Below are 14,261 nucleotides of genomic sequence, written 5' to 3' on the forward strand. Positions count from 1 at the left end.
ATTGCCACTTTTCCTCGCACAATGTTTCCGACAGCCAATTTATACAGTGGCAGGACGCATCTATCTCCTGGATGGCTGAGGAGTGCTGCTCTCTCTCTCTCTCTCTACTAGCTCACTGACTTGCTCAGTCGTACCTGCAGCCTCGAGCTCTTTGTGACTACATCACAGCGTCATGAGTTTGCTTTGAGTTTGCAGATGTGAACTCAACTGCTTAAAATAGAAAGCTTGTCATAAAGTCTTGAGAAATTACTTTGACAAGCTTCATCTAGGATTATTGACTCTCCCTTGATCATCTGCGGTATTATTTTAAAAAAGGGATATATATGTTTTTAGTGCTAAAATTATGTATTATTAGTCCATCTACTCCAAAATTAATCTGAAGCAGTTTTAATAATTGTATAACTCATTTACCAAGCAAAAGCATCATGCATTTTATGGTTTCAACTCTTTAAATGTGATAATTTCCTTTCTTTTATATCATTGCAAATTGAGTTTAGGAATGTTGGTCAAAACAAGCGACTGAGGACCAAAGACATCATCTTGGCTGTGGAAATCATGATGGCTATTTTCACCATCATCTCAGAGTTTGACTAAATGATTAACTGATTAATTGAAAAAGAAAAACTGATTCATGGATACTGAAAACAATCATTGACAGGAGCCCAAAGTTGCTTTAGTGGGATATGAATAGAAAAGACAAGCAATACCCATTTGAAAACTTTTAATGTGCTCATCATAATACTTAAAATGGAAGACCTCCAAACCTCTCAGCAAATCCCCAGTGTCAATTTCAGCTACTGTACTGTAGGTTGGACTTGTCCCTCAGCAAGACTCAGCGTTAAGAGCAAAGCACCCATTGGATGTGACTCTCAAGTTCACATGCATTAATGTTGTACTCAACGCTACTGGTTCTCTCCTCAGTTACACCACAATTGGCCCTGACTTCCTGACTGTCCTCTGTTTGTCCAGGCATGAGATTTGTGCAGCAAGCAGAAAGAGCGAAACTGCAGTGAGTTTGTGTGGCAGCAATAAAGAGTAAAACAAGCTATAAGCGAAGTGCAGTGGTTAGTTTACACTGGGTTATGGTGCCTTTTTAAAAGTCTGCTCAAGCTTTCAGTCTTTGTAGATTTACACAGCGCTTCAAAGCACTACACTATATTTGATAACCTAATGTTCTGTCTTTTCCTCTGTATATCCTCTTAATCAGTCATGTAATGAACTACGCTAGTACTACTGTTTAGATTAATTATACATCAACCCAATTAGACACAGTACATCCATGCTACTGCTTTATCTGATTACAAGGCCAATACAAAGATCAAAAACTCTTCACATTTTACATAAGTAGGCCTTCCGTTTCTCAGAGGCCAGTTATCTCCTTGAGGGCAGTCGAAGTAAATTAGTGCAAATATTTTTCTTGGAAAGAGGACAAATCACATGCTACATTTTTTGTCACAAGTTGTGTTTTTCCAATTTGTGTGTGTAATTAGGGTGTGCAGCACCCAGACATCCAGCGGATAATCTGGCCTTTCTGTATTAGACGGGAAGTGGACCGTGAAAGTAATTGGTGAGTGTAGCACAAATTGGATCTAAGCATGATGCGATTTTTATTCCTCTGAGGCAATATTTGCAAAGCGATTAGAACAATGCTGCTGCTGCACATTTTCAAAAAGCTTTATTACATACGTGTAACGTTTATGATCGAATGTTAACAGGACCAGTAATCAACTCCGAGATGGGAGCTAGTACATGAAGCCTACCATCAACTGGGAGGAGGGGGGAAACCTTAAGTTTACAACCGTGGCTTTGGCTGCTTTAAATGGGAATGAATAAATAATGAAAATAAAATCCAAATGGTTTTCATCACTCAACTGTTTCAAAACTGTTCCAATTAGGATTCCTATTAGATGCCTCTGAAATAAACTGCCAAATCAACCACAAAAAATATGGATTGCAGACTTGTTTTCTGCAAAAATATAATCCCACAGAGAGACATTTTATTTCTGTTTCTGTTGGGAGAACTGTAGCATGTTTTACCCAAAGTTGTGTGAGACACTTACAAATAACATGATTAGAGACAAATTCATTAGCAAGTAACACCACTTGGTAATGAAATCTTGAGCTTGAGCGGGTAACCACTGGGGGTTCAGTAAGCCAGCCAGAATCACACTGGTGTGACCCTGGCATCGAAAGCGTAGAGACTGGTTATATCTGCAGTCTGCGGATGCTTCTAGCTGATAAATGGGGTTTTATCATTTCGGCAGAATCCGGGCCAGTATGCCTGGCTGAATACTGAACAGGACCCTTGTGTGGCTGGGTAGTGAGGACGGATGGGAAGAGGTTTTACTCTGAGGACAAGTAGGTGTAGGGGAACTGATGTCTTTAGAAACATATGGGTGTTTTGCTAACACACAAGCTCTTTCACACACTGACAGCAGGTTCAAGGTAAACAAGTTTCAGGTAACATGGTGCTTGAAATTAGCTGCAGCTAAATGATTATTCATATTATACTCAAATTATTTTCAGTATCTGTCAGTTACCATTTATTTGCTTAACAAGTTAGTCTATAAAATTCCAGAAAATGTTGAAAAAATGTGGTGCTGCTGACTGATTATTGTTTTGATTAATCGATTAATCATTTGGTCCTTACAATGTCATAAAATGGTGAAAAATGTTGATCAGTTTCCCAAAGCCCAAGATGCAACCTAAAATGTTTTGTTTTGTCCCATCAACAGTCAACAACCTAAAGATATAGACATAGAAGACTAAAACCAGAAAATATTCACATTTAAGAAGCTGGAACCAGAGAATAATAGTGTTTTTTTCTCAAAAAGACTGAAATTGATTAATTGATTATCAAAATAGTAGATTCATTTTCTGTCAACTGATTAATTGACTAATTGCTACAGCGTTAGTAAAATGCCCGTCACATTTCCCCACTGTATAAGATGACATCTTTTGCTGGAAGGTTCATTTTTCAACTTATTCAAGGCCGACATAAATGAGAGGTCCCTGAAGGGCTCAGACAATAATACAAACAACATAAACAGTAGGGCTACAACTAACAATTATTTTCATTATAGATTAATGTGCCAATCATTTTCTTGATAAATCAATCAACCATTTTTTCTGTAAAATGCCAGAAAATTGTGAAAATTCCTGTCATAATGTCTTAGAGCCCAACGTGACGTCTTCAAATATCAGTTTGTCTGATCCACAGTCCAAAATCGAAGTTATTCAGTTTATTATCATGTATAAACACATAAAAGTTTCAATTCATCACATTTGGGAAGCTGTAACCAGCAAATATTTGGCATTTTTGCTTTAAGAAATTACTAAAACAATTATCCAATAATCAAAATAGTTGCCGATTCATTTTTTGTCGATCGACTAATCAATGAATCGATGCAGCGCTAATAAACAGACTAAGACAACTGTTTCACACTACAAATGGAGTATATCACTGTAAATTCTTATTAGTTAACCTTACATAAAAAGCATGCAAACTGATTGCCTTAAAAAGACAGACTAACTGTAACTTGTGTAACTTAAAACATCCTTTATACATTAATGAAAAACAGGTTCCATTCTTCTCAAACAGTCTCATTTACAGTTACACATAATGAATCAAGGTAATGACAGTTCAAAGTTCAATTATGATTTTTTTTGCAACTGATTGTTGCTACTTTGAATTTGTGATTCACACCAACAATACAGTTTTATTTACTGAACATCCTTTATGAGAACCATTTCAGAACAGAAAAAAATGGAAACTTTGTAGAAGAGGCACAAAGGGCTGAAAACAGGGTTGGTCTGCACAATTTTGAATTGGTTTATCTCATTACTCAAAAGGTTTATCTCAAAAGGTCACAAAGCACACTTTAGTTTTCAGGTCTATTAACACATTCTGCCAATTTAAAATCGCATAGTGCTGGTTTAAAACAATTTTTAGAGACTGTGTGCAGCTACTGTCATGGCAAATACTGGCTTCTGTACACCATAAGCCAAAGCCCATACCAACAGGTAGAACTAAAAAATAACAAGCATCACTCTTTGAATGAAGCTGAAGGTGTTTTTCATGGCTTTAGGGTAGTTCAAGTGTAAAGCATATGACAGCCCAAACAAGGGGAAAAGTGCTTGAGATAGGTTCTGGAGATCGTCCATTACAATACCTCCCTCATCAATGACGGCAGTAGACACTGGATCAAGGTGGAGATGATTTGGAGAGAGAGGCACACCTTCACTGATGACAGTCAGCACCCCAACAGATAATTGTGCCCAGGCCTCATCACTATCAGAATCCTGTATAAACCAAACAAAAACATTACAACAGGGAAATGTTGATAGGAATGATCAATTGTCTACAACAGTCCAGTAAAGCACATGAAAGAAATGAAGTATTGACATCTTCCTCACATTTAATTTTGTGCAAATACACAACTGCAGTATGGCAATCGGGCACACTGTTAAGCTCCGCAGTGCAACCCAGTGACACAGAGTTAGCTGTATGGCTGCTTCATCGTATGTGTGATGCTACTAGCCTAGCTCACATGAGCAGAACTATTTTTTGTCATAGCACTGCCAGCGTGTCATCCTGTAGGTTGAATATGGGACCAGACACTGCTCTGTACAGTAACAGTGCTAAGGCAAAAAACACTGATTTGCTTGGGGGCTCAAAAAGCATGTTTAAAGTGAAACCAAAAGACATTTTCAGCTCAAAGAAGTTTAGGGAGGTGCTGGCTATGACCAATAGTACAGTGAATAAGCCGTTGTATAAAGATACAGAATGTGAACACACCATGAATCTAAAATGCCAAGTGAAAACGACAGCACTGCATAAACTAAAGACAAACCAAGCTGAGGTCAGACACTAGTGACAGGTGAGGAGATGATCCAACTGGTCTCTGGAATCAGGCTAGCCATGTCCCTAGCCAGGCCTCAGTGTAGCCACTTTGGCTCAAACTAAACACACACTACTGAGCACAGTTCTACCAACAACACTGTGATCGTGACCAGAGGATGCTTGGATGTTGGCAGGACGCACAAAGGTTCATAATGTACACTATTAACAATACCAGCCAGTTGTGATCAAAGGCCTGCATCTGGCTGGAGCAAGTGCCAGAACTCAACAAGGTTTCACGAGAGTTACCACAATGTCCACAACTGAAATACTTCTTCAAGTTGCCAACCCAACATTACAATTACCACACACAAATGAGGTATATAGGCTACTGGCTTCTCACCTCCAGTGTACTGAGTCCCACGTTGATAAAGCAGCTGTTCGGTGAAGAGTCCTCAGGCAGTTGCCGCAAGCACTTCTTCTGAAAAGGATAAAGAATTTTTTAGTTAAAAGTAGGTTCCACTTAGTGTTGTGGTTTGTATATTAGAGACACATTCATTTATGTGTGCAAGCTTTACAGGCATTACAGGAAAATACTTGTTTTTGATATAAATGTAAATGCATTTATATAAATATATATTTGAGGCCTCAGTCATAAAAACAATTCAAAAGCAGCATTTCCTTTGTATTAATTTAGCAGTAGTGTGCCAACACAGCAAAGAACAATTACTACAAGACAAAATGTGAAATTTAACATTTTAATTTGGTGTAAGTAAACCTAACACTGTTTCCCACAGAATTTTATGAGAGTGTGGTGGGTTGACCTCAAACCCCCTTGAGAGGCCTGGGGTCATGTTCTCCTGGAAGAAAATTTTGTACATTTTAAACTTAAATGCATCGAGCTTGTGCACTTTGAGAGCAAAATTTAGATATAATAAATCCTATTTAAGTTTTAACAGCTAAATACATAAAGAATGAAAAGTACTTGTACAGTTTGTAACTATATTAATTATGTTTAATAAAGTACATTATTCATACTGATGAATCAGTGCATAAGCAGCATTTTATTTTCATTATTTGATCTTCAGGACTTCATAAGAGTCGCAAGATAAATCTGAGTGACTGTGAGATCATAATTTGTGGAGGAAAGAAGAAAAAACTAAATTCTGATACATACACTTGGATTCATTTTCCATAACAATTCTGTTATCTTTGCGTTTTTGTGAAATATTGGAGTTTTGCCTCTTTTGGGTTTTATGTATTTGAAACAAAGTTTAGAGAAGCGAGAGAATCACAGAGATCTGAAACATGATAAAGAGACAACTAACGTTAAACACTGGTTTAATATAATGCAGCGTGATTTACATGCTCATCTTAATTTATGTCAAATGTTAATCTGAAAAGTACCTCACCACTGGACACTGCTCCCTACTTCCGTGAGATCAATAACCGCTGTTTACGCTCTCTCCTCTTCTATAGCCTGCTGTTGTGGCAAGCCATAGCAAGGATGTCTCTACTAGAAAGATGTGTCAGAGAAGAGCCGCTTTTTCTGCGAAGACTACGTTAGACGTGTCGGGCACTCCACGTAGCCGTAGCCACAGGCCAGACAACACGCCTGATAATGCTAATGTTAGCACTAGCATAGCCTCCTCGGCAGAAGCTAACTTACCGGTTGCGTGTCCTGGTCTGCAGTCACCTCTTTATGTCATTATGAGAAGTGTAAAAATATTTTCGGTTCATTATGAAAATGAGGCGAGACAAACAGTCTGGGCAACGTAACGTTAATTAATGGGAAACACTAAAGTTAACTTACTGTTGCTGCAGCCTCTTGCCAACTTTCAACACAGTTCTCCAGGGACAACAGTTTTTGGCTTTACAAACAATGTTTGAAAACGGAAAACAGGCAGTACAGTCAAATATGTCACTTAATTATCCGACCAACGTGGCTGCAAACCGTACATTACAACAGGCCTCCTTTAATGTTGCCTCTGCAGCAAACCCGCTGCATTTACTTCTAACTCGGAATTTCCATGTTATAAATTTCCAACCTGCCACCAAAATGCATTTACTATGTCAACGCGAGAAAAACAGAAAACCAGCTGTACCATTTCAAATTTTGGACTTTTAACTTTAATTTCGGAACAATTAAAATAGGTTGTCAGGCGATCCAAGGACGGTGGTGAGAAACCGCCAAAACATGCCTGAATAAGTTCAACCAGTTGAATATTGTGCAGTGCCTGTTAGCTAAGTCAGCTAGCGTTAGCTCTATAGCAGCAGTCAGAAACACAAATTCACACACAATTATTGCTTGCCTTATAACTTACCTTATTATTCTTCAAAAGACAAAATGAGACTTCACGAAAAGTTCAAAATCCAAGCCATCTCGCTTTCTTTCTTTCTTCAGCTTCTACACTGAGTCCACACCAATCCACCCTGTCCTGAGCAGGAGACTGAATTTTGGCTTCTGCGCAAGCTCACACCTCAGCCTTTGTTGCTACTTATTGTTTTGAGTGATGATAAAGTTATCGTCACTCAAAACAATAAGTAAATTGTTTTTTTTCCACCCTGCAATTAACTGTAATTTCATAGAAACCAGTAAGATGTGCATATTGTTGATAACCAAGTAAAGTTAACTAATATATGTAAGTCATGACAGTTATGAGAATTTACAGTGCACAACATATCCAGTTAATATGCATACACAGGTGTGATACTAAAATTTGTTTTTAATATCCAGTCTACTCATTGATATAAATGATGTGGATGACAAAACCTGAGTATTATAACAGCAGGATTTACTGCAGGGCTGTTGTATTAGACTGCATGTGTTTTAGTCAGGTGAACTGAGTGCAGACATTCTGTAATAAGCCTGTGTGGGCCATGCTGATGTTTCAGTTGCACACTAGTCTAAATAATTATGAGCTCATAGTGGCAACACTTTGCTGATCTCACCTCTCTGTTTCCAGCCTTTTGCTAATCTAATTGGTGGGGTTAAAAACTGGTGGGCTTCCTCCCACTTTGTGCTGCGTGCCTGTGGCAGTAAACCCCCATCAATTACCTGCTACAGTCTGTTTCATGCTGAACACAGAGGAACGTGTCAACACCCCAAGATACTGCTCTGCACACACATGAAAGCCTGGCCATCCAAACAGAGGAAAACCCCTGACAGCATAAATTACTGGGCGGAAAAAGGTGAAGGCACTGTACATGTATCAAGACTTGTCTACTGTCAGAGACGGGAGACAGGAAAACAAAGAGTAGAAAGGAGGGAACATGATGTAAAATGAGTGGTAGAGAGCAAGAGGAGGAGCAGGATATTTAGATATAGAGGGGCGATGGACAAGAAACTGGCCAGTCAACAGGCAGAGAAATTCTCCAGTAGTATCTTCCAGGGGACTGTCAGCTCCCATAAGAGTAACACGGTAAACAGGAAGCAAAAATAGCCTTCAGTCTTGTGCGGTGGCAAGACAAACAACCGCCGGCACAATCCAGATCCAGTGTGCTTATTGTGTAGTTTGTGGAAGAGGAGCTGTGGAACTTTTTGATGAGGGATATGTCTGGGTGCCTCCGCCATTGTTCGGCACAGTTGAGAATCATTTATCACAATAGGAGCACCTGGTGTTCAAAAAAAAAAAAAAAAAAAAAGCTTTAACAGAGCAGGAGCTGGAACACCACAACCAGAGCATCTCAGCTAACAAAGAGGGTGGAAATAGCAACATCTTTCTCCGCATCTCTCCCTGTTCCCCCTCACACCTCTCCCTCTTCCCTCCATCTCAGCTCTTCCCTCCCTTTCTCTGCCGCTTTTAACATGCCTCCATCTCCTCATGTTAATTTGCTGCTTCAGTGACACGCATCATTGGGGGAGTCATTTCTAATAACCCCGCCAACCCCCATACAAGTGCCTTTGAGTCATGCACTGAGATGTCATTCAAATTATTAAGCATAATGGTGACAATGATGCATTTCTAAAGCGTTGCTTCCTTCCTGACATGACTGCAGTTAGCTCAACACAGCCAACCAATCCTCCGATGTTGAACCCCATGTCTCATCTTTTTGAGGAAGAGCACGTACTGAGCTGCTGGGGTGAATCATTTCATTTCCCTGAGCGTTTTGCCACAAGAAAAATCTTTTTATTTCTGAAGGATCTCGGCATGTCACAGCCCCCTCAGTGTCAGCGTCTTATCACATGTCATGATGCAGGGTTTCCCATCTGAAAGGGTTTCAAGGTAAGAGGGTTAGAGGTTTCTTTACCTTCTTTTTCCTGACCTGAGTCAAAGTAGAGTAATTATTCATTCATGCCGGGCCGTCAGGGATGATGCGCGGATGACATTTTCCCTCAGCTGCTTTGTTGTTGCAGATCCAAGGCAGAAAGGATTGTCAGAGCCTATGCCGTCTTCTCCCTTACCCTCAGCTCGGTACAACACATCTCACCAGCTAAAGAAAATAACTGAACACAGCCATAGGGATTCTTTTTCTCTCATTTACAGACTTCCGGGTATGAGCAACACATGCGAGGCAGATGGCAAGATGAAAACATAGTCACAAAATAATGTTTAATATTATTTTAGTTATGTTTTTTATTGGCGCAACACGAGCCGAGGTGTGAGCTGAGAGGTTATATACTCTTCCTATAATTTGCTGAGAGATACAGGGGCGGCATTACTACAGTCTGATCAAGAAACAGTCTTTTTATTTGTCCGTGTTTATTTTGCAATTTCACAAACACGGCTTCAACCGCCTGGATGATGCCACAGTGTTCTGGATTAAAAAAGCAGAAAGCAGATGCCTCACTAATAAAGACAATTAAACTGGCAGCTGCACCATCTGCTATTGTCCATGACCAAAGTAATGAGTGGAAAAAGGAGGAGAAAAGGAGGAATTTTGAGAAGGTAGCGGTGAGCAGGTGACATTACGAGTTTTGTCGAAAGCACCAAAAACCTGCAAAGTCACGACAGTCAAAACAGGTGAAACTGTGATCAAATTTGCATCCAATATAATATCTCTGATACAACCCTTTTTGAATAATTACTCCACAACAGATTATAGATGCAGGATAATATGAAATATCACTTTAACCTAATCTCCTGCATTATCCTTTCCTCCACCTCCTTTCCATTTCAAACCCCTCTCTATTTTCCTGTGTGGCCTGAGCTGCAAAAGATAAGTGGTGGGGCAGCATGTGTCTACAGTGACCTTGCTCGTCTGGGGGTGATTAACTGATTATGCCTCAGAGAGTGGTGACATTCATGCTTGGAAACCAGCAGTGGACACATCACCACAAAGGAACATGCAGCAGCAGCAGGTGAAGAAGAAGAGAAACCTTTATCAGCAAGAGAAGACCAACGTTTTTTTCTTCACCAATGTGCTCTGTTTTTGCTGCAGGACATAAAATGTTACAGTACAAAAAGCATTCAGTGAATTAGTCCTGTCACATCTAACATTGTGTTGGGCTCTGTATGCGTGTGCAGCACACTCCGGCTCTGATTGGATTAAGTCCGTTTATTATTCTGAAGTTTATTGTATAAATAAATGAGCGTATTATTCGGCAGCGCCATTGAAAACAGACACAGCCTTGTAACATTCAAAGAGGAGGGCAGATTTTCAGCGCAAGTCCTTGGCAGAGACTTCTATCTGCAAAGCTCTGCTGATCACACGTGTTGAAATGCCACTGTGTGAAAAAACATAAGCAAGCTTCCATAGTTAGGTTAATAAAAAAAATATTTCTCAGTCTTGTGCTTCATCCACGTGTATGTGTGTGTGTATGTATGTGTGTGTGTGTGTGAGTGTGTGTGTGTATGTGAATGACAGTAAGGAATGGTTTTGCATATTTCCTACTTCATACAAGCAGAGACAAAAGCTGGCCTTGGCAAAGCTGTTTCTTTTTCTTTGGTGCAGTTTTCAAGCAGAAGGCAGAGTGTGGGATCAGAAATGCTTCTTTTTCGTGGACAAGATTTGAAGGACACACAGAGGAACACGTGTCTTTTGGGCTTATATTCAGAGAAAACATTCCTGAATTCATCTTTTTATGTTCACTTTGATTCTTCTGGATATACACTACAGGACAGATATGATCTCTTGTTTCTGGTGACTTACATACAAAAACCTCTGCAGCAGTCAGAATGAAGATAACATAATATGCTACAAAACCTTGTTTGACTAGAGTTTTGTCTTACAGCTACAAGACAAACATTCGTTACTGACTGGATTTCTGTTTTTACATTTGCCTCATTGCTTTCTATGGCAGAATCCAGTCGCAAATACTGTCGGACCCAGTCTTTAATTAACCAGAGTCAGACAAGGTTTTGGGGTGTCTCCCACTGTGTTCGTTAACACACATCATTAATCAAGGGGGGGTTCCATTAAGCAGGTCACTCAGGATCATGCTAAACAATTAAGCTTTGATTAAGAGATTGTTCATCAAGCCATCCCACAAGCAGCCAATGGCATGTTAAAAGCCCACAGGAACAGGATGCCTTGCACCTAAAGCTCTGTACCCAGAAACACTGGTACACCCTGTCAGCATATGACAAGCGTACTTAAATTCAAACATGAGTGGCAATGTGTGCGGTGCTAACAAGCATACACATATTCACACATGCTTTTCAAGTCAGCAAAGTAAAATCATGCAGCTTTTACCTTCCCTGGATTTCATTACAATATATGACAATCAATTACTGTTTATTTCTGCCAACAGAGTTTTCTTTTCTCCTGAATAAAGTCTTTCTGCTTTCATGAGCATCCCTGCTCTCAGTGCGTGTGAATAGTCCCTTTTGAAAAGACTGCAAGGTGAAATGCAACGCCCCCTCCTACTCCACACCTAACCGAACCGCAGATCTCAAGGAGAGCAGATAAGTGGAGAGAAAGGAAAGTGTAGGCAGGCAAGGATGTTGGTGAATGTGAAGAGAAGAGAGTGGGATGAAAAATAGAGAAGCTAGAGGAGTTGTATAGAGACAACCTCAGGGTCACCATCACATAAAAACAATAGAGTCCATCGATCTGTCTATCTATGACAGGCAGAATAATGTTAACATCTCATGGAAAATGACTTGAACTTTAATAATTTACAAAACTTATAAAAATTAATCACAAACACTCCCACAAAAGGTCCCATTAGGTTAACTGCCAATTAGCAGCACTTGTCAACTACAAAAGAGGTCTGTTAATCAGCACTCTGTTATGCAATTTCTAAAAACAACATAAGACAACTAACAGAGCTCTGAAGTGGCCAAATCGTCTGTGTCTGAACTGCAGGTTCAAAATGATTTGATTGCTAGATCACAATAACACACATACTGTGTGAAACAAAGACAAACTGCATCAAGGAATAGGAACATCAGTCGCAAGCTGATATTAAACAACAGTGATATGATGGAAACATTTCATATGTTTTGTATGATGCATCTTCAGATTTGCAGAGTGAGATATAAATATTAAGATTTCCGCAATATTCTTGCGTGTGCTAATGTTTTGTACTCTGTCGTTGCACAACAATCTGTTTTTCTTGTTGGTTGTTGAAACATAAGTTGTTCCTAGCACTCTGCTTCATTACTTACTTTTGATATATGCCATGTTAAATGATGAGAGGTTAATGTATTGAGATCAAGTAAAGTCAGATACCTAATTTCTTTTAAATAATCAGAGCTGAAAGAATTTGTTGATTTGTTAATCAGCAGGAAATTGATGGTAATGATTGATAATCAGTGAGTCATTTTAGTAATTTTTCAAGTAGAAATGTTGAACATTCGCCTGTTCCAGCTTCTCCAATGAAAGGATTTGCTGCTTTTCTAGATTCACTGTCATGTATTTTAAGGTTTTGGACTGTTGGTTGGACAAATAAAAAGCATATTGGGCTCTGGGAAATGAGAATGGACATTTTTCACTATATCCTCCTGACTAAACTAAAGGATTAACCAAATAACCGTGAAAATACTCATCAGATTAATGCACAATGAGCATAATTGTCAGTTGCAGCCCTCATAAAGACAGAGATTATCCACCTTGCCCTGGCAAATTCTCAACATTAACATGATCACTATCATTCCAACTCTCTGCCATTAAAGTCCATTGATCCTCCCAGACTCAGCAGTATGGAGACAGTAGGCTTATTAAAGTGAACTGCATTCAATGAGCTGGGCTAGTCTGTCTTATGACACAAAGCTTAATTAATGGAAAGTGTTGGTCAATAACACCATGCTTTCATCCAAACAGGTGGAAAATTATTTGGCTTCCGGAGTCATTTATCAAATGTGGAGCTATGACAGAGATATATAGAGAGATAAAGGCTGAGCCAGACAGAGAGAGAGAGGGAGAGAGAGAGAGAGAGGGAGGGAGAGGGATGAAATGCTAATTTTTGCCGCTTGTCCCTAGCAGCTGGTCTAGCTGTTTGACATGTGTGATGAATGGTGTTGCATTGGTACTGCTGCCCTCTCACCTCCGCTCATTGTCACCAGTCCACAGACAAAGGGGAGGAAAAAAAATCCTGCAGCACGAGCACTAGATGCTTCCTTTCATCAACGCATCCACACACACACAGATATATGCAAGCACATACTCAGCAGCTCCCTTCTCCCAGCGCAAACACATTGGTACAGACATCAAAGCACTCACACATGCACACTCACACACTCTCTTACACTGATAACTTGTATCTTACTGCAGTATGCATTTGCTGAGCAAAGCTGATTTGCTTCTGCCTGGCTAACCAGTTTTTGCTCTCTCCACAGACCATCTCCACCAACATCTGATGCAACAATTACACATCCGTATGAAAGCACAGGCTTCTGGGAGTATGCAGAGACACAGGTACATCACTGCAAACTGCACATTCGCTGCACACTCCGGTGGAGGTGAGAAATGACAAAGAGGTGGAAGAGTGCACACTGGTAAACAGTTGGAAATAAAAGATGGGAGTGGAGGGGGAAAGTTGCTTTGTTAGCAAGGAGCGGTGCAGTCATTACTTGTCCTGCCCCCCAGGCACAGGCAGAGGAAGAGGTGTGAAATGGGAGCAGTTCCTGCCTAGTCTGCACTGATGGGTTTGTTTAAAGGGTCACGATAGATTGTTGAACCTTTGCCATAAATATGAATGCAAAAATCTCCCAACCATTCCAAAGAAATATCATGAGAATGAGTTATGCACACAACATTATTCTTTGGCTCCGTGTGAGGTTATTTTACACATTAATGGCTTTACAACTCCTAAAAAAAAGATTCTACCTCTGCAGTCTCTTCCTATTTTACAGTAATGTGGTTTCCTAAATGCCATATTTTTAAAAAAAACCTCTCTTAATTGCATGAAGGAATTAAGAGAAACATTATTAACAGCAGATTTAATGGCCAAGTGTTTACTTTATACTGGTTTCTAACAAGGCTTTAACATGTGCACATGGGCATGACAAACACTTCAGACAGGGAAAGTATCACT

The 14,261-nt window shown here is 39.8% G+C and overlaps 1 long non-coding RNA gene across 1 annotated transcript; it reads right to left on the bottom strand.

The window, feature by feature from the left end:
* Positions 1-3,535: 3,535 nt before the first annotated feature.
* Positions 3,536-7,326, bottom strand: LOC121898860. The gene is made up of 3 exons (XR_006096561.1): positions 7,165-7,326; positions 5,244-5,321; positions 3,536-4,302 (listed from the first exon to the last, which is right to left on the bottom strand). It is a non-coding gene; the product is annotated as an uncharacterized LOC121898860 (long non-coding RNA).
* Positions 7,327-14,261: the final 6,935 nt, after the last annotated feature.

The sequence above is a fragment of the Thunnus maccoyii genome, chromosome 6, assembly GCF_910596095.1.
Source record: "Thunnus maccoyii chromosome 6, fThuMac1.1, whole genome shotgun sequence".
Classification (NCBI taxonomy): Eukaryota; Metazoa; Chordata; class Actinopteri; order Scombriformes; family Scombridae; genus Thunnus; species Thunnus maccoyii.